Raw genomic sequence first — 22,916 nt, forward strand, 5'->3', positions numbered from 1 at the left:
TAATTGGTCATAGGTGCATGAGTTTATTCTGGGTGTTCTATCATGTTCTATTGGCCCATATTTCTGTTTTTGTGCAAGTATTATATGGTTTTGATGACTGGAGCTTTGTTATATATTCTGAAATCAGGGAGACTAACTCCTCCAACTCTGTTTTTCTTTCACAAGATTGTTTTCACTATTTGGGGTCTTCTATGTCTCCATATAAGTTTTAAGATTTTTTTGTTCTAGTTCTTAGAAAAATGCGATTGGTAATTTGATAGGGGCTGCATTGAAGCAATTGGTAAATTGCCTTGGGTAGTAAATTAATTTTGATAACATTGATTCTTCCAATCCACCAACATGGCATATCTTTCCTTCAGTTTGTGTTTTCTTCACTTTCTTTCATTAACATTTTATATTTCAGGATATAGGTCTTTTATCTCCCTATGTATTTGTATTCCTGGATATATATATTTTTTTCTTTTTAATGTGATGGTTGGTCTTCCCTTGTAGCTCAGTTGGTAAAGAATTTGCCAGCAATGCAGGAGGCCTGAGTTTGATCTCTGGGTTGGGAAGATCCCCTGGATAAGGAAATGGCAATCCACTCCAGTACTCTTGCATGGAAAATCCCATGGACAGAGGATCCTGGTAGGCTACAGTCCATGGGGTCGCAAAGAGTTGGACACAACTGAGCGACTTCACTTCACTTCACTACATGATCCTTCAACCCTATTTTTGGACATATATCTGGAGAAAAACATAACTTGAAAAGATATATCTATCCCAATGTTTACTGCAGCAGTATACATATATATATATATATATATATATATATATATATATATACACACACATACATATATATATATATATTTCTGCAACTGATTTTTTTCTTTTTTTAATCTATTTATTTTAGTTGGAGGCTAATGACTTTACAATACTGTAGTGTTTTTTGCCATACATTGACATGAATCAGTCCATAGGTGTACATGAGTTCCCTACCTGTGCCCTCCTCCCACCTCCCTCCCCATCTCATAACCAAGATATGGAAGCAACCTAAATGCCCATCTACAGATTAATGGGTAAAGATGTTACACACACACACACACACACACACACACACACACACACACACATATATATATGCATGTATAAATATATATATGCATTGAAGTATTACTCAGCCATAAAACAAAATGAGAATGAAACAATACCGTTTGCCTTAACATGGATGAACCTTGAAATTTTCATATTCAATGAAGTAAACCAGACAAAGATAAATATCATATGATATCACTTTTATGTGGAATTAAAAAAATTTCAAAACCAAAATAGTTTTATAAATACAGAAAAAGTTTACAGTTACCAAAGCAAAAGGAGTGGAGGGGGTTGTGGGGAAGTGTGGATTAAGAGACTAGGAATAGCTATTAACATATATACACTATAATATTTTTATTTTTTTAGTTTTGAAAGGAACTTCCATAATGTTCTCCATAGTGGCTGTACCAATTTACATTCCTACCAACGTTATAGTAGAGTTCCTTTTTTTCCACATCCCCTTCAGCAATTATTATTTGTAGATTTTTTGATGTAAAGAAGTAAAACTATCACTATTTGCAGATGGCATGGGATTATACGCAGCAAATCCTAAAGACACTACCAGAAACTTGCTATAGCTTATCAAAAAATTTGGTAAAGTTTCAGGATGCAAAATTAATATACAGAAATCTTTTATATTTCTATACACTATCAATGAGAGATCAGAAAGAGAAATTAAGGACACAATCTCATTAACATCACCTCAAAAAGAATAAAGTATCTACCAATAAACCTACCTAAGATGGCAAAAAACCTGTACTCTGAAAATTATAATATGCTGATGAAAGAAATCAAAGAAGACACAAGCAGATGGAAACATAAAAAGTGTACTTGGATTGGGCAACTCAATGGTATCAAAATGGCAATACTACACAAAGCAATCTACAGATTTAATGCAATCCCTCTCAAGAGTCTTCTCCAGAGGCAGAAAAAGATAGTGGAGGATTAAAATAGGGAGATAACCAGCCTCCCCACAAATCCATAAAAAACTCATCAAGATACAGAACAACTCCTGCAAAGCAATCTCTAGGACACAGTGGATGGAGACATAAAAAGGGAAAAGAGGGAGAACTTCTGCAAGGGAGCTTATGCCCCGAGAGAGGGAGAGAGTTGTGAACCAGGAAGAGTTTCCATGCACTGGGAAGCTCCCTCACAAGGGGGCCCAATGGGGAGCTGTGGAATCTCAGAAAGCCAGGTAAAGCTGGGACTTAGAAAACAGAGAAAGCTGTACTTTTCAGCACAGAATCAGCTCAGGGCTTGTGGCCCTGAACTGACAGAAGCATTCAAAAAGCCAAGCAGTGTGGAGTGCAGGCCCAGGGTGCCAAGAGAGAGGCAGCATACAAACCTCAGCAGCACACACAATCTTTGCTATTCAGAGGTTGGGCCCAGGGAGCCAAAGAAGGAACACACAAGCCCTGTGATATATAGGAATGGCTGAGGGAAACTCACATAAGTCTCCACAATGCAGAGTGCAGGGCCAGGAAGCCAAGGAAAGGTTCACATAACTCCCTACCTAGCAAATTTTGGCCTGTATTTCAGGGTGGTACAGGGGAACAGAAACATGGCAATGATTCGAGGGACAAGTAGGGGACTGGTGACAGTGAAGATATGCTGAGAGGGCCACCCCAACCCAACTCCAGAAATAGACATGTTGAACACTGCCAAGAAGCAAAAGTTAGAATCGGACATGGAATAACAGACTGGTTCCAAATTGGAAAGGAGTTTGTCAAGGCTGTGTATTGTCATCCTGCTCATTTAACTTACATGTTGAGTACATCATGTGAAATGCTGCACTGGATAAAGCACAAGCTGGAATCAAGATTACCAGAAGAAATATCAATAACCTCAGATATGCAGATGACATCACCCTTATGGCAGAAAGCAGAGATGAACTAAAGAGCCTCTTGATGAAAGTGAAAGAGGAAAGTGAAAAAGCTGACTTAAAAAGCTGGCAATCAAAAAACTATGATTATGGCATCGGGTTCCATCACTTCATGGTAATAGATGGGGAAGCAATGGAAACAGTGACAGGCTTCTAAAATCACTGCAGATGGTGACTGCAGTCATGAAATTAAAAGACGCTTCCTCCTTTGCTGAAAAGCTATAAGAAACCTAGACAGCATATTAAGAAGTAGATACATTATTTTCCAACAAAGGTCCAAATAGTTAAAACTATAGTGTTTTTTTTTTTTTTTCTAGTAGTCATGTATGGATGTGAGAGGTGGACTATAAAGAAAGCTGAGCACTGAAGAATTGATGCTTTTGAACTGTGATGGAGAAGACTCTTAAGTCACTTAGACTGCAAGGAGATCAAACCAGTCAGTCCTAAAGAAAGTCAACCTTGAATATTCATTGGAAGGACCAATGCTGAAGCTGAAACTCTAATACGTTGGTCACCTGATGTGAAGACCTGACTCATTTGAAAAGACCCTGATGCTGGCAAAGACTGAAGGCAGGAGGAGAGGGGGCAACAGATGATGAAATGGTTGGATGGCATCACCAACTCTATGGACATGAGTTTAAGCAGGCTCCAGGAGTTGGTGATGAACAGGGAAGCCTGGTGTGCTGAAGTCCATGGGTTCTCAAATAATTGGACACAACTGAGTGACTGAACTGAATTAAACAATGCCAAAGCCAGAAGGACTGCTCAAAGACATATTGAACCCATAAACACCCCCAAATCTTCTACTGGACACTGCACTGCCATTCAGAGGGATGAAATTCAGCTCCATCAAGCAGAACACAGGTACAAGCTCCCCCAACCAGGTAAACTTCATAGAACACTAATCCAGCCCTATCCATGAGGGCAGACTCCATAAGCAAGAAGAGCTATGACTAGAGAACATTTTTTTTCCTTAGAAATCACACTCTTTATTTCCCCTACATATTTCTACCTTCACATTAGCCTTTTTCAGTGCTGTGGAGTTTTCCTCTTTATTTTTCATGTTAAAAATTATGGTTTAAGATTTTTTCTCATCTTTTTTGGTGATTTTTCTTGTTTTGATCTTGACATATTAGACTGCCTTTCTTATAGTTCTTTACCAGCTGTAGCTATTCCTGAATATATAAAAATCTTTTTTTCATATATGTCTATTTATTTTTGCTTTTCTATTTTTTTAAAATTTACCCAATTTTTAATTTAATTTTTATTTTATTTTTTTCTTTGCAATACTGTATTAGTTTTGACATACATCAACATGAATCCACCATGGGTGTACATGTGTTCCCCATCCTAAACCCCCCTCCCACCTCCCTCCCCATACCATCTCTCTGGGTCATCCCAGTGCACCAGTCCCAAGCATCCTATATCCTGCATCGAACCTAGACTGGTGATTCATTTCTTATATGATAGTATGCATGTTTCAACGCCATTCTCCCAAATCATCCCACCCTCTCCCTCTCTCACAGAGTCCAAAAGTCTATTCTATACATGTGTCTCTTTTGCTGTCTCACATAAAGGGTTATCATTACCATCTTTCTAAATTCCATATATACGTGTTAGTATACTGTATTGGTGTTTTTCTTTCTGGCTTACTTCACTCTATATAATCAGCTCCAGTTTCATCCACCTCATTAGAACTGATTTTTTACCCTCTCTTCCACCCCCTTCCTTTTGTCTTTTCTCTCCTTTCTCTTATTTTACTTTTTCATTCTCTTTCCCTTATTTTTTTTTCACTCTTTCTTTTTCCACCACATAAGTTAAATTGTTATGCTCTCTTTGTTATATTTCCCAGTTGGCAATCTGCTCAGGCTCAGTTTTACAGACTGAGCATTAGCTAGCCCTGTTTTAATTGGTTGATAACACTTTTGGTTTCCCTTGTTCACCAATTCAATCTCCTGTACTAATTTCTTTAGAATTCTTTGGTTATAACTGCATGTGTTTTCAAAAGTATGTGTATATGTCCCAATATTTCTGTAATTACCCACTTGATCTGCTTGATCTCCTCCCACTAGAACATAGACACCAGTAACGCCTAACAAGAAGTTAACAAAAACCACTTAATCAGTCTTTCCCTCCAAAGGCAAAAACCAGAAGAAAGAAGGAATAAATACCTAACGCCTGGGAAAAAGAGATCTCAAGCAGAGCAAGTTAAAAAATGAAAAATTAAAAGATAGAAATACCACACAAATGAAAGAACAAGATAGAAACTCACAAGACTAAGTAAACAAAGAGGGAATAAGCAATCTACCTGAAAGAGAAGTCAAAATAGTGATAACAAAGATGTTCTGGAGACTTGAAAATAGAATGCAGAAGATGCAAGAAGCAATTAACACCATTAGTACAATCACCAAGGACATATAAGAAATAAAGAATAAGGAAACAAAGGTGAATAACACAATTACTGAAATTAAAAATATTCTAGAAGGAACCAATAGAAGAATAACTGGGGCAAAAGAACATATATGTAAGCTGAAAGATAGAAAGGTGGAAATCTGCTCAAGATTTATACTGCTCAAGAGCAGAATAAAGGAAAAAGAATGTAAAGAATTGAGGATAACCTCAGAGACGTTTGGGACAATATTAAATACATCAACATTTGAGTTACAGGAATCCCAGACGAAGAAGAAAAAAATAAAAGTCACTGAGAAAATCTTTGAAGAAATTATAGTTGAAAATGTCCCCAACATGGGAAAGGAAATAGTCAATCAAGTCCAAGAAGAGCAGAGAGTCCCTTAAGGATAAACCCAAGGAGAAACATGTTGACACACATATTAATCAAGCTAACAGTCTAAACACAAGGAAATAATGTTAAAAACAGCAAGCAAAAAGCAAGAAGTAACATATAAAGGAAAACCCATATGGTTAACAGTGTATCTTTCAGCAGAGATTCTGCAGACGAGAGGAGAATGATAGGATATATTTAAAGTACTGAAAGAGAAAATCTACAACCAAGATCACTTTGCCCAACAAAGATCTCATTCAAAAGTGATGAAGAAATCAAAAGTTTCACAGAGAAGCAAAAGTTAAGAGAATTTAGCACCACCAAACCAGCCTTACAACAATACTAAAGGGCCTTACATAGCCAGTAAACACAAGAGAAATGAAAGATCTACAAAAATTAACAATGCAAAATTATTAAAATGTCAAAAGGAACATATACATCAATAATTACTTAAAATATAAATGGATTAAATGCACCAACCAAAAAATACATACTGACTGAATGGATGCAAAATAAAGACTCATATATATGCTGCCTACAAGAGACCCACTTCAGACCTAACGACACATACAGACTGAAAGTAAAAGGATGGAAAAAGGTATTCCATGCAAATGAAAACCAAAAGAATGCTGGAGAAAAATACTTATTTCAGACAAAATAGACTTTAAAATAATGAATAACATAAGAAAGAAAGACACTAGATAATGATCAAATGATCAATCCAAGAAAAAATGTAACAATTGTAAATATTTATGCACCCAACATAGAAGCACCTCAATACATAAGGGAAACATTAACAGTCATAAGAGAAGAAATTAGCAGTAACACTATAATAGTATGGGACTTTAACACCCCACTTACACCACTGTACAGATCATTAAAACAGAATCAATAAGAAAACATAAATCTTAGATGAAAAATTAGACTACGTTGTCCTAATTGATATCTTCAGGACTTTCCATCCACATGCAGGAGAATAGTTTCTTCTCAAGTGCACATGAAACATTATCCAGAATAAATCAAATATTGTGCCACGAATCAAGCCTCAGGAGATTTAAGAAAACTGAAATCATATCAGGTATCTTCTCTGACCACAATGGTATGAAACTAGACATCGATCACAGAGGGTGGTGGGGGGACAAAAAACTCATGGATATAAACAATATATTAATAAATAACAAAGAGGTTACTGAAGAAATAAGAAGGAAATCAACAGATTCCTGGAAATAAATGACATGAAAACACGACGACCCAAAACCTATGGGATTCAGCAGAATATTTTCTAAGTGGGAAGTATATAGCAATAAAATCTACTTCAAGAAACAAGAAAATCATTGAGTACACAACGTAACTCTACATCTAAATCAGCTGTAAAAAGAAAAAGTAGAACAAAAACAACAAAAACAAAGTAAACAGAAGGAAATAAATCATAAAGATCAGAGCAGAAATAATTGAAAAAGAAATGAAGGAAGCAAAGAGTAATCAAACTAAAAGCTGGTTCTTTGAGTAGATAAACAAAATTGACAAACCACTAGCCAAAATCACCAGGGAAAAAAGGAAAAAAAAAATCAAATCAACAAAATTAGAAATGAGAAAAGAGAGGTTACAAAAGAACAAATAAATACAAAAAGTCATAAGAGAATATTATGAGCAACTACATGATGATAAAATGGACAACCTAGAGGAAATGGGCAGATTCTTAGAAAAGTTCAACCTCCCAAGACTGAACCAGGAAGATGTAGAAATTGTGAACAAGCCAATTATAAACAATGAAATTGAAACTGTGATCAACAATCTAACAAAGTACAAAGGCCCAGGGCCAGATGGGTTTGCTTGGTAAGTCTATTAAACATTTAGAGAAGAGTTACTGCCTATTTTTTTTTTAATATTCCGAAAACTGAAGAGAAAGGAACACTTCCAAATTCATTCTATGAGGTCACAGAATCCTTGCAATGGGAGAAAATATTAGCAAAGGAAATAACTGGGAAATAATTACTCTCTAAATTACAGAAGCAGCTCATAGAACTCAATACCATAAAAACAAAGAGCCAAATCAAAAAGTGGGAAAAAGACCTAAACAGACATTTCTCCAAAGAAGACATTCAGATGGCTAGCAAACACATGAAAAAATGCTCAACATCACTCATTATTAGAGAAATGCAAACAAAATTGCAATGAAAAATCATCTCACACCAGTCAGAATGGCCATCATCAAAAATTTTACAAAGAGTAAATGCTGGAGATGGTGTGGAGAAAAGAGAACCCTCTTGCATTGCTGGGAGGAATGTAAATTGATGCAACCATGATGGAAGATAGTAAAAGATTCCTTAAAAAAAAAAAACTAGAAATAAAACCACCATATGACAGCAGTCTCATTATTACACATATACCCTGTGGAAAATTGAAAAAGGCACACGTACCACAATGTTCATTGCAGCAATATTTACAGTAGCTAGAACATGGAAGCAACTTAAATGTCCATTGACATATAAATGGATAAAGAACCTGTGGTATACACACAGACACACACAGACACACAGACACACACAGACATACATAATCACACAATGGAATATTACTCAGCCTTAAAAAGGAATGCATTTGAGTCAGTTCTAATGAGCTGAATGAACCTAAAATCTGTTGTACAAAGTGAAGTAAGTCAGATGTTCAAGCTGGTTTTAGAAAAGGCAGAGGAAAAAGAGATCAAATGGCTAACATCTGCTGGATTATCAAAAAAGCAAGAGAGTTACAGGAAAACATCTATTTCTGATTTATTGACTATGCCAAAGCCTTTGACTGTGTGGATCACAATAAACTGTGGAAATTTCTGAAAGAGATGGGAATATTAGATCACCTGACCTGCTTCTTGAGAAACCTGTATGCAGGACAGGAAGCAACAGTTAGAACTGGACATGGAACAACAGACTGGAAATAGGAAAATCCAAATAGGAAAAGGAGTACGCTAAGACTGTATATTGTCACCCTGCTTATTTAACTTATATGCAGAGTACATCATGAGAAATGCTGGGCTGGAGGAAGCACAAGCTAGAATCAAGATTGCTGGGAGAAATATCAATAACCTCAGATATGCAGATGACACCACCCTTATGGCAGGAAGTGAAGAGGAACTAAAAAGCCTCTTGATGAAAGTGAAAGAGGAGAGTAAAAAAGTTGGCTTAAAACTCAACATTCAGAAAACGAAGATCATGGCATCCGGTCCTATCACTTTATGGGAAATAGATGGGGAAACAGTGGAAACAGTGTCAGATTTTATTTTGGGGGGCTCCAAAATCACTGCAGATGGTGAATGCAGCCATGAAATTAAAAGACGCTTACTCCTTGGAAGAAAAGGTATGACCAACCTAGATAGCATATTCAAAAGCAGAGACATTAGTTTGCCGACTAAGGTCCGTCTAGTCAAGGTTATGGTTTTTCCAGTAGTCATGTATGAATGTGAGAGTTGGACTGTGAAGAAGGCTGAGTGCCGAAGAATTTATGCTTTTGAAATGTGGTATTGGAGAAGACTCTTAAGAGTCCCTTGGACTGCAAGGAGTTCCAACCAGTCCATTCTGAAGTTGATTAACCCTGGGATTTCTTTGGAAGGAATGATGCTAAAGCTGAACCTCCAGTACTTTGGCCACCTCATGCAAAGAGTTGACTCATTGGAAAAGACTCTGATGCTGGGAGGGATTGGGGGCAGGAGGAGAAGAGGACGACAGAGGATGAGATGCCTGGATGGCATCACTGACTCTATGGACGTGAATCTGTGTGAACTCCGGGAGATGGTGATGGACAGGGAGGCCTGGCGTGCTGCGATTCATGGGGTCGCAAAGAGTCGGACATGACTGAGTAACTGAACTGAACTGAACTGAAAGGAGATCAGTCCTGGGTGTTCACTGGAAGGACTCATGTTGAAACTGAAATTCCAATACTTTGGCCACCTGGTGAGAAGTGCTGACTCATTTGAAAAGACCCTTATGCTGGGAAAGATTGAGGGCAGGATGAGAAGGGGACGACAGAGGATGAGATGCCTGGATGGCATCACTGGCTCTATGGACGTGAATCTGTGTGAACTCCGGGAGATGGTGATGGACAGGGAGGCCTGGCGTGCTGCGATTCATGGGGTCGCAAAGAGTCGGACATGACTGAGTAACTTAACTGAACTGAACTGAAAGGAGATCAGTCCTGGGTGTTCACTGGAAGGACTGATGTTGAAACTGAAATTCCAATACTTTGGCCACCTGGTGAGAAGTGCTGACTCATTTGAAAAGACCCTTATGCTGGGAAAGATTGAGGGCAGGATGAGAAGGGGATGACAGAGGATGAGATGTTTGGATGGCATCACCGACTCGACGGACATAGGTTTAGGTGGACTCTGGGAGTTGGTGATAGACAGGGAGGCCTGGCGTGCTGCAGTTCATGTGGTCACAAAGTGTATACTATATTTATATGTCTCTTTCTGACTTACTTCAGTTCACTTCAGTTGCTCAGTCTTGTCTGACCCTTTGTGACCCCATGAACCACAGCACCCCACTCCAGTACTCTTGCCTAGAAAATCCCATGGAGGGAGGAGCCTGGTAGGCTGCATTCCATGGGGTCTTGAAGAGTCAGACAGGACTTAGTGACTTCACTTTCACTTTTCACTTTCATGCATTGAAGAAGGAAATGGCAACCCACTCCAGTGTTCTCGCCTGGAGAATCCCAGGGACAGGGGAGCCTGGTGGGCTGCCATCTATGGTGTCACACAGAGTTGGACACGACTGAAGTGACTTAGCAGCAGCAGCAGCAACACATATATATATATATATATATGGAATCTAGAAGGAAGGTACTGATGAATTTATTTGTATAGCAGCAATGGAAAACAGACACAGAGAACAGACTTATGGACATGAGGGGAGGGGAGGAGGGAGAGGGTGCGATGCATGGAGAGAGTAACATGGAAACTTACAAAACCATGTATAAAATAGATAGCCGATGGGAATTTACTGTATGACTCATGGAACTCAAACACGGGCTCTGTCAGAATCTAGTAGGTTGAGATGGGGAGGGAGATGGGAAGGATGTTCAGGAAGGAGGGGACTTCAGAGCACATATGGCTGATTCTTGTTCATGTTTGACAGAAAACAGCAAAATTTTGTAAAACAATTAGCCTTCAATTAAAAAATAATAATAATAAGAGTCTTCATCATCACGACAGTTCAAAAGTATCAATTTTTCAGCGCTCAGCCTTCTTTATAGTATAGCTCTCACATCTATACATGACTGTTGGAGGAACCATAGCTTGGACTATATGGATCTTTGTTGGCAAAGTGATGTATCTGCTTTTTAATGCACTATCTAGGTTTGTCACAGTTTTTCTTCCAAGGAACAAATGCCTTTTAATTTCATGGCTGCAGTCACCAACCACAGTGATTTTGGAGCTCAAGAAAATAAATCTGATCACTGTCTCCATTGTTTCTCCATCTATTTGCCATGAAGTGAAGGGACTGGATTCCATGATTTGAGTTTTTAGAATGGTGAGTTTTAACGCTGATTTCTCACTCTCCTCTTCCACCATCATCAAGAGACTCTTTAGTTCCTCTTTGCTTTCTCCCTTTAGAGAGGTATCATCATTGAACTGTGGTGTTGGAGAAGACTCTTAAGAGTCCCTTGGACTGCAAGGAGATCCAATTAGTCCATCTTAAAGGAGATTAGTCCTGAGTGTTCATTAGAGGGACTGATGTTGAAGCTGAAACTCCAATAATTTGGCCAGCTCATGCGGAGAGCTGACTTATTTGAAAAGACCCTGATGCTGGGAAAGATTGAGGGCAGGAGGGGAAGAGGATGATGGAGGATGAGACGGTTGGATGGCATCACCATCATGGACATGGGTTTGGGTGGACTTTGGGAGTTGGTGGGGAGGCCTGGTGGGCTGCGGTTCATGGGGTCACAGTGTCAGACATGACTGAGCAACTGAACTGAACTGAACTGAACTGATCTACATATCTGAAGCTATTGATACTTTTCCCAGAAATCTTGATTCCAGCTTGTGGTTCATCCAGCCCAGCATTTCTGCATAAAAGTTAAAAAAAAGCAGGGTGAAAATATACATCCTTGTAGTATTCCTTTTCCAATTTGAAACCAGTCTGTTGTTCCATGTCCAGTTCTGACTATTGATTCTTGACCTGCATACAGGTTTCTCAGGAGGCAGGTAATAGGTTCTGGTATTCTTATCTCTTTAAGAATCTTCCACAGTTTGTTGTGATTCACACAGTCAAAGGCTTTGTCATAGTAAGTGAAGCAGAAGTAGATGATTTTTTGGAATGCCCTTCTTTTTGCTATGGTCCAACAGATGTTGACAATTTGATCTCTGGTTCCTCTGCCTTTTCTAAATCCAGCTTGTACATCTGGAAGTTTTCAGTTCACATACTGCTGAAGCCTGGGTTGAAGGATTTTAAGCATTACCTTGCTAGCATGTGAAGTGAGTACAATTGTGCTGTACTGTGGACATTGTTTGGCATTGTCGTTCTTTGGGATTAGAATGAAAGCTGACCTTTTACAGTCCTGCGGCCACTGCTGAGTTTTCCAAATTTGCTGGCATATTGAGTGCAGCACTCTTGCAGCATCATGTTTTAGGATTTGAAATAGCTCAGCTGGAATTTCATCACCTCCATTAGCTTTGTTCATAGTGGTGCTTTCTAAGGCCTACTTGACTTCACACTGCAGGATGTCTGACTCTAGGTGAGTGATGACACCATCGTGGTTGTCCAGGTCATTAAGATCTTTTTGTATAGTTCTTCTGTGTATCACCACCTCTTCTTAATATCTTCTGCTTCTGTTAGTTCCATACAATTTCTGTCCTTTCTTGAGCCCATCTTTGCATGAAATGTTCCCTTGGTATCTCTAATTTTCTTAAAGAGATCTCTAGTCTTTCCCATTCTATTATTTTCTTATATTTCTTGGTATTGTTCACTTAAGAAGGTTTTCATATCTCTCATTGCTATTCTTCGTAACTCTGCATTCAGAACGGTATATCTTTCCTCTTCTCCTTTGCCTTTTGCTTCCCTTAGTTTCTCAGCTCTTTATCAAGTAAGCTACATAAAAGAGGCAAAGATATACAACAGAGAAAGGGCATTCTCTTCAATAAGTGGTGCTGAAAAAAGCAGACAGGTACATGTAAAATAATTAAATTATAATTGTTTAATACTATACAAAAAATAAACTAAAAATGGATAAAATACCTAAATGTAAGACTGGATACTATAATACTTGTAGAGAAAAACATAGGCAAGAGAGTCTTAGACATAAATTGCAGCAATATCTTTCAATTTCTCTCTGAAAGTAAGAGAAATAAAAACAAAAATAAGCAAAAAGAACCTCATTAAACTTAAAAGATTTTGCACAGCCAAGTAAGCTATAAAAGAAATGGGAAGACAACTTAAAAGAGGGAGAAGATATTTGCAAACAAGGGAAATTTAAAAGGAATTAATTTCCAAAGCACCTAAACATCTCATACAGTTCAATATCAAGAAACAAACAACAACAACAACAACAAAAAACTAATAAAAAAATGATCAGAAGAAATAGGCAGTTCTCCAAAGAAGACATATAGGTGACCAAAAGACACATGTAAAGATGCTGAGCATCACAAATTACTATAGAATTTCAAGTTAAAACCACAGTGAAGTATCACCTCACACTTTTCACAATAGCTGTTTTTAAAAAGTCTATTTTATTTTATTTAAGCATACCAGTTATGCCTTCTTAAATTGATTATTTTACCCAGTATTTTCTGAATGTTTGCTTTTCAAAAGCACTTTTCATATTCAAACACTTCAATCTCCATTACACAGATAATAAAACTGAATCTGAGGAGCTCTGTTTATTGTTGTGCATCTCACATTGGAATCATGTTGAAGAATTGGGACAGTTTATTCTGCTAACTTTCCTGAGATCTGGAAACACTTGTATAGTACTTTGAATAAGTACTTAAATGATGCTTCCATGTTCATTGCATCTGCCACACAATGTTTGTCGAATGAGTTTGTTAAATCAATTAAATTATGGACTTCCCTGGTAGGTCAGACAGTAAAGGGTCTGCCTATAATTTGGGAGACCCAGGTTCGATCCCTGGGTCAGGAAGATCCTCTGGAGAAGGAAATGGCAACTCACTCCAGTACTCTTGCCTGGAAAATCCCATGGACAGAGAAGCCTGATAGATAACAGTCCATGGGGTCGCAAAGAGTCGGACAAGACTGAGCAACTAAACTTACTTAAGTAGTTACATTATTGGCAGTATTAAGAGTATACTGAGAAGATTTGGAAAAGGAGCTTCTGGAAATTACTTAAAGGAGCAATTATTAAAAGTATACTTGGAAACAAATGTGATGAAACTAAATTTCAATACAAGAAAAATCCAGTGTGAAAAATATGAAAGCAATCAAAGAGAACTTTATTAAATTTTGGGAGGTGGAAACAGAAATGTAGAGTATTATTGGAATATTGAAATGTTACATTTTTTGAGGAATTTAGAGTGTCCCAGGAGTATTGCCTAAAAGGCACCTCACTTTTTGTGGAAGCGTCACAAATGTAATAGGCTTTCAGTTTTGAAGTTTCCTTTACTATTCATTTTCAGTACTGTATCAACTACTTTTGTCATAAAAGTTCCTACCTTGTTTTTATGACATTTTCATGACAATAAACTATCCCAGGTTCTAGTGACTGGAGCCAGGTTGCAAGTTTGTTTTCTTTTTCTTTTTTTTTTAGATATAACAATAGTAGTGACTGACAGTTGAGGACTGCTTTTGCCCAGTTATTAATTTTATTTATTTATTTGAATTTTGTTTCATGTGCTTTACTGGTTTGTTTTGTTGATTTTGAAAATATCTGCAATACTTTTTTTTGTGTGCAGCTAAGTTGGTGAAAGTAAGTAGTTGCTTTCCATATAATAGAGTTTTGTTGCAATGTTTTATTTTGGAAATCAACATGTGGGTGCCTCTAACACAGATTGATATAAATGAAAATTAAATTACCTGTTAACACTATTAAAATATTAGTTTTTAAAGCAGTGTGACATTCAACAAATTTCCAACATAAATTTGTTAAAAAGTTATAAATGAAAATAACCCATTAAGAATGTTATATATGTAAAAATAGCCATTAAGACAAACTTCCAGATGTTTCTGATGCAAACTGCACCCTGGAGAACTACGTTATTCTCCTAATGTCTGTATGTTCTTGGTTTGCTATTTAGAGTATGCTTTTTTAATGATTTCTATTTTTATGCACTCTATATATTTTCTTCCTAGAAAATAAACTAGCAACTCTTTTTCCAACTAATATTTTGGTGAATCTGAAGTTGAACTTTTGTAAATGAAGGATGGAAAAGAAAATCAAAATAATCATAACCAACTGAGTTTTATTTTTTCTGTCTTCAGGCTTCTACATTTTTCTGTTAGTTTTTGTTTGTTTACAAATATTTAAAACTAGATATATCTCTCTACATATTTTAAAGAGTAGAGATTTGTATACAAATTATTTGGAAGGAATTTTAGAGGATTTGACATAATTTTTCTTGATTTTTCTACTTAAAGTCCAAATTTCTTTTATGAAATGAACAACAAAATCAGTTTTGCATAATATGTTTCTATATTAGTAATGTGTCTGTTTGAAGAGAAAGAGTTTTTTTTTTTTTTTAATTTCTTCCAGGTGTTATAACCAAAACTTACTTTGCCCAGAAATCATCAAATTATAAGTAAAAAGCTGGAGCTTTTCAATTTTCCTACTACAGGAGGCTTTCCTGTGTCAGAGTGAATCGTTATAGAACTGGGGAAGGCAGATGCTATTGCTATTTTTATCTTTATTGCTTTATGAGTTTATAACTTTAAGTGCTGGCAAAGTCTATAAGAATGTTACTATTTGAATGAAGACATTTTGAAAATCACACAGGTTTTTGTAAATCAACTGGTAGAATGGTTAAAAGTCATGAGATTCAGAAAAAAAAAGGTAACTACAAATGAAATCAATAATATAATTATGGAGAATTAAAGGAAATATAAAGTAAAATGGTAATGAGAAAAGGAAACTGAATAGGGGAGGAAGGAAGGAAAGAAGAAACAAAGGAAGGAAGGGAGAAAGAAAGAAAGCTAGATGGAAAAGAGGAAGAAGAAATTAATAGATAGTTTTATTTTCATCTAATTAAGCTATGCATCTAGTTCTATTACCATTATTATTTTTCCCTAAAGGAAAATTTTTCAAATTTGTTTTCCTCTCAAATAAGTGATATTTTAGGAATCCTGATCTTAATTTTGTGTCATATTGAGTGCCATTTGCAAAAAAAAATATTACAAATTATAATTATCTAATTTCAGACTGTTAAAGTAGAAACTGTATCTTAACTATATAATTGGCAAGAGTATTAGATATAAATTTGACTTTCATATAAAAGGTTGACACTAATACTAGAATTTGGAACATATGATAGGAAAAACTAATTAAACATTCCAAAATTAAGAATGGACTAAGAGCTATCAATTCAGAATGTATAGCAAAAATATGAATCTCCAGAATAGTTTCTTAATTTATGGGTTTTATAATATATAAAAATAACAAATATCCAGAATAGTTTCTTAATTTATGGGCTTTATAATATATGTACAGGAAGAACCACAAAAAAAAGTCATTACATAAGAAATAAATATAAGTAAAGCACAAAAATTTAACATGTTTCCAGCCTCCCTTTTCCTTCTAAACATGATATGCATAACAACTAGGTGGAAATTATCTTTTCTCCCTATATATTAGTAATTTTACCACTTTAATAGTTTTTATTTTCACTGAAATGAATAGCTGAAAATATATTCCAACTTCCAGCTAAGATAAATGTTATTTAAAGAACAGAAATTTTTATGGAGTATGTCAAAGGAAACATAAATAGTATCCTCAAAGCCTAAGTTTAATAATACATTACCAGAAGAAAAGAGCAGCAAGACTCTTGTTTTTTAACCATTGGCTAACTAAGATGACTAAGCTGAGTAAATACATAAACATTTATATTGGAAGCAAAAACTGCTAACAAAGGTATTTTATTATGAACCCTAAACACAATCTTAGCTTTTTCCTTTGCTCTAGGCAACTCAGCTTTTATCCTGCAGAATATCTTACTCTCATGTGCTTTGGCAGAGCTCCAGGGTCCCCAAGGATAAAGCAATATCTCTATTTACATATCAAAGCAAAAGAAGGATCAAACATTATTAGACCTCTAAGAGACTGTGAAAGGACTCTATGAATCAGAAACTTCAACAATTTTCTTTCCGCAATTCAGACTACTTCCTTCTTCATCACAGGATGCTTAATATACTCTAGTATCTCACACAGAGTCAACCAAGATAAGCCTAAGCAAGAGCTAATGATACTATGTAAATGGTTATTGAATTAGTTTAATAAGTGCTTTGAGTAAAGATAAAAAGAAAGGAGATGGCAGTCCAAGATCTGGGCCCTTTCTAATGGTTTCATTGTTTTGGACATCTACAGAGTTACACAGAGAAGTGGCTAATTGAGGTTCTGCACTTCATGAAAAAGGATGAATGCCCCATAAACCAAAAGGTACTTGTTTTACTTTTACTGACTTTTATTGAAGAACATTTGCAATGGTCATCTCAACTGTTACGTATTTACTAGAATGCAGTTTTAATTTTGTAGATTTCTGTTCTTTGCAGCCTGCAGTATATAATGCAGTATGCAGAAAAAAATGCTGAGTTAGGGTTCGGTTCAGAAGTGAGACTATCCTGAATATCTTCAGCAAGGCTTTCTTGCTCATACAGCAATGAATGCTTCCTATGAAGATATGAAAAATAAAGAAGGCTAAAAATTTAAATTAAATGATTATAGTTCTCAGCAAATAGTATATAAAGCACTCATAAGAGATTGATGTGTTTTTCTAAGATTATATATATATATATATATTGTTTGCTCTCTTGTTCTTTTTTTTTCATTGTTTTAATATAAATTAATTTAATTGTTTTAATTGGAGGTTAGCACCCCACTCCAGTACTCTTGTCTGGAAAGTCCCATGGACAAAGAAGCCTGGTAGGCTGCAGTCCATGGGGTCTTGAAGAGTCGGACACGACTGAGCGACTTCACTTTCACGCATTGGAGAAGGAAATGGCAACCCACTCCAGTGTTCTTGCCTGGAGAATCCCAGGGACAGCGGAGCCTGGTGGGCTGCCATCTACAGGGATGCACAGAGTCGGACAAGACTGAAGTGACTTAGCAGCAATTAATTTACAATATTGTACTGGTTTTGCCATACATCAACATGAATCCGCCACGGGTGTACATGTGTTCCCCATCCTGAAATCCCCGCCCACTTTCCTCCCCGTACCATCCCTCTGGGTCATCTCAGTGCACCAGCCCCAAGCATCCAGTATCATGCATTGAACCTGGACTGGCTATGCATTTCATATATGATATTATACATGTTTCAATGCCATTCTCCCAAATCATCCCACCCTCGCCCTCTCCCACAGAGTCCAAAAGGATATTTTTTAAAGATTTTCATAAGTGTACAGATAATTTCTTTTAGCAATCAAATTTTGTACTCTGTCAAGTTTTAACCCTTCTAAACCTGCATTTTTTCACTCACTGCATTGATTAACAAGAAATAAGATATTTTTTCACTTCATCTTCAGTTCAAACTTCCTTTCTTTAATGAAATGACATTCATAATAGTAAGCATAATGATTTTTCATATTTAAGAAGTGCTCTTATACTTTCTTTTATTTTTTTTAATTTTATTTTTTATTTTTTAAATTTTAAAATCTTTAATTCTTACATGCGTTCCCAAACATGAACCCCCCTCCCACCTCCCTCCCCACAACATCTCTCTGGGTCATCCCCATGCACCAGCCCCAAGCATGCTGCACCCTGCGTCAGACATGGACTGGCGATTCAATTCTTACATGATAGTATGCATGTTAGAATTCCCATTCTCCCTCTGAGGAAGGCAGATAAGGAACTAACAGACACTTCAGACCAGACTGAGATTGAACTGTTGTTTTCCCTTCCTTCCATATTTTTTCTCCCTCTCCTCATCTTCCTCCTTCTCTCTTTTTATTATCTTTCTATCTATCTATCTTCATTCTTTCTGCACATAACGATTTTGATTTCTTTGTATGCTTTAGGCATTGTGTTAAAGTGTTTCCATACATTATCTTTGTACATCCTCACAACGTTTTACTTCAGTGATAAAGCAGAGTGTTAAGAAAGTAAGTATGGGCCTTCTTTGTGGTCTTTGTTCAGAGATTCTTAGTGTCTCTTTCATTATCACTATAAACATTACTTGAGCATAATCCAGTGTTAAGTATTTTAAAAATCCCTGAAACTCTAGGTATATGAATAACACAATCAATATCAAAGATTTTTTTTTTAAATATACTCCTTTATTGTCCTGGGTACAGTTCCAAGTTCCTGAAGGCAATGAAGCATATCCTTGAAGTTGTTGAGAACAGTCATTGTATTTTCTTTATTATTATTATTATTTTTTTTTTACTTTACAATATTGTATTGGTTTTGCCATACCTTTTAATAAATATATATTGAACATCTACCAGGTGCCAATCACTGTGGCTTTTGCTGGAGATATAAATGAAGTACAACAAAATCCCTGGTCTCAAGAGATATCTTAATGAGAAAAACACAGCAAAACAAACAAACAAACAAAAACCCTAATGAGTATAAAGCAATGATAAGTCTTATAATAAAGGAATAGCACACAGTTACAGGAAAGACAAGAAGAAGCACAAAATTTTATATGGCTGATGAGTCAGAAAACAGTTCACAAGAAGATGGGTCTTAAAGATGAAGGACATTTTCTGATGGATAACAGCATGCACAAATATTATTATTATTATTATTATTATTATTATTATTATTATTACATTTTATTAGGCCTCTACTATGTCTTAGGTAGTAGACCAGGTATAGTGATTATTAATTCCATTTTACAAATAAGGTAGATGAGGTTGAACAGGGTTCTTGTGAGGATCACATTATATGAAACGTTTGCAAAGGCCTATGAAGTTTGAAAAATTGAAAAAGTGCAAGCTATTATTTATTTATTATAGACAATTTCAGCTGCCAAAGTTTGCTTCATTTTTAGTTAATTTAAGCTTTGCTTCCAGTCTAACTATGATTTACTTGACTCTGTTGATTTCTTCTTTGTATACGTGTAAGATGACATGTTATATTTCTTTATAATTATATTCAATTGACTTATAGTTAGTATTCTGACTTGGCAATAATTACTTGATAATCTGTGAATAATGTCTGTTTAATTATTTGTAAGCTGGCTAACATCAGTTATTTTCATTCTCTACCCTTGTACAATTTTGTAGATACATGTGTACTTGTTTATGCATGTGTAGCTCTATATTAAATCACCAACAAAACTGAATGTAACTAACCTAGGCTTCATGTCACTAACCTAAGTTTCAAGTTTATTGAACTTATGCATTCAATGATCTTTATGTGACTGACATTTCTTGATTTTTTAATATGGTGGTGACACCAACTTTTTTTCTATTTTTGACTTGTTTTGAATGTTATTTTCCAATAAGCAGTTGTTTTTTGGATACTTTTCTATGAAATTTACTAAGCTAAGTATGTTTTTACTCATTATTTATTTTAATAATTTTTATACTTCCATTTATTTTCATATTGAAATATTTATTTCTGCATTATTTTTAAGTAGTTTGTTCTCAGTCTTCTGGCATCTAGACTCTGAAACATTTTGGCTGGTTTATTTATATTTTAAAATAGTAAATAACTTGCAATTATTTCACCTAAACATTCTACTAGGTATATACTAAGGTCAAATATCTTGAGATTTTAAGCAATATTTTAGATAATTTTGCTATACATTTCTCTTCTCCTCTGTGCTTCAATGCTACTTATTAGAATTTTAGAATTTCAGGGAATTATAACCGTAAGTTTTATTGGCCCAGCCTGATAGCAAGATGATGAACATACTGTATGCAGTGAGAATGGAGTGATACATACTTTCCTGACTATGTATTAATTATCTTTAAATTAATTATTTTCAGAAATTCTCTCATATATTGAACTTAGCTGTTTATTTGTGTGAAGTAGTCTTTTCTTTAGTCCAAAAAACACTACCCTGATTAAAATTTTCAATATATAGTTCTTAGTTTAAATTAAGATTTTTATAATTAATAAACAAAATTAAAGTGAGTGAAGTGGTTGAATATCTTTTTTCTCCATGTATGTTTTCCATTAAACAATATTGTAACTATGTTTGAGCAATAAGCTGTAGGCTAGAGAAATTAAAATGAAAGTTTAGGAAGCTTTAATAGGCTGTGTACAGTTGAAAGTATAAAGAATCTTAACCTACAAGGTTCTACTTCACCCTCACCCTAGGATCTTAAAACAGATAAGAATATAAAAACCAGGAATGTATTCCCATTTGTGGAATTAAAAAAAAAAAAGAAGAAGGGGAAAACAGTTCTATCACCTATTTTACATGTAACACCCACATTGCTTTCCACCATGTTCTGGCAGTTTCCTCTAAATTAGCTAGTTCCAAATACAGTTAAGGAAGCATGCCAGAACAGTTTGTACTTTACCTTCATGTTGAATTCCCAGTCCTTATTTTGTGGAAATTCATCCCAGCACTATTGGCCATAGCACTGAATTCTCTAAGTTATATCACATTAAAGCTTTTCCAAAACAGTATACTTATTAAAATATCTAAAATGTGTCATTATATAATAGTCTAGTCTACAAGGAAGCAGTACAGGATTTTGAGCATTAAAAATAGAGGCTTGCAGGAATAACAAACAGATACTTCCAGATCGTGTTGATTGTGATTATAGTTGCTCTTGCTGGTTTCCTCATTCATCCTGTGCAGACAAGAAAGATTATTTCCATTGACTAGTGTAGCACCTGATATGTGTTATTAGAGAGAAAAATATCTTCAGATAAGCAGTAGTCAACAGATGAGGACGAAGGCCTGTTATCCTGACTGATCAGAAAATCTAGAGACTCCCCCTTCGTCCTTGTAGGGATAGAAGGCTTTATGACTGTGGTGTCCTATGGTGTCTTTACAAGTTAAAATACAGAAGAGATCAGAAAATGTTCACTCATCTTTTTCACATGAGTGTTGCTGCCCAAGGATTTGTTGTAGGAGCTGTGACTCTAGGTGTTCTCTACTCTATGTAGAAGGATTACATTAGACCTCAATTCTTCAATGGGTCCAAAAAATGAAGCTGCTGCTGCTGCTGCTAAGTCACTTCTGTCTTGTCCGACTCTGTGCGACCCCCAAGACAGCATCCTACCAGGTTCCTCATCCATGGGATTCTCCAGGCAAGAATACTGGAGTGGGGTGCCATTGCCTTCTCCAATGCATGAAAGTGAAAAGTGAAAGTGAAGTCACTCAGTCGTGTCCAATTCTTAGCAACCCCATGGACTGCAGCCTACCAGGCTCCTCCATCCATGGGATTTTCCAGGCAAGAGTATTGGAGTGGGGTACCATTGCCTTCGCCAAAAATTAAGCTACACACAAGAAAAATAAGAAGCCTTCTGAAAAGTACTAACGAAGAATGAATTTTCAATATGTAGAAAATTATACTGCCAAAGTTTCAGCCACAATTCTCATAGCCTTCAATTGTTTGCAATGTTGACTTCCAAATCAACAATCATAAATAGTCAACACACACACACACACACAATGCAGTACAGAAACTGTAGACTACTTTTTAAGAAAGCTGCCACAGGTGGTGGCTTGATGTCTTGTGCTATACACTCATAGGAAAATTTGGATAGATTGTCTCCGTTCTAATACAAAAATTATACTTAGAGTAATATGTACGAGAGACTAGATTAATTGTGTTAGTCATAATTGAGCACAAATGGTAAGTACCAATGATAAGCAAGTCTTTGATATGTATAAGCCATTATAGTATTTTCCTAAATTTCCAGGAGAAAATGAAGAGATGACAAAGAATTTATAAACAGCTATATTTTTCTCATTGTTGATACCTACTACATTGTACATTGTCACATACATCTCATTTAGAGTAAGTTTCAGTTGACATACAGAAACATGCATTTCAAGTTACCAGTGTCAATATTTCTTACTTAGTATAATCTTAGAAAACTTGTGAATAAGTAGATAAT

General features: G+C 35.8%; 1 pseudogene; it reads left to right on the forward strand.

Moving 5' to 3' along the window:
• Positions 1 to 2,539: 2,539 nt before the first annotated feature.
• Positions 2,540 to 22,004, forward strand: LOC108634285 (annotated as a pseudogene).
• The last annotated feature ends 912 nt before the right edge of the window (positions 22,005 to 22,916 follow it).

Source organism: Capra hircus (genome assembly GCF_001704415.2).
Source record: "Capra hircus breed San Clemente chromosome X unlocalized genomic scaffold, ASM170441v1, whole genome shotgun sequence".
Lineage (NCBI taxonomy): Eukaryota > Metazoa > Chordata > Mammalia > Artiodactyla > Bovidae > Capra > Capra hircus.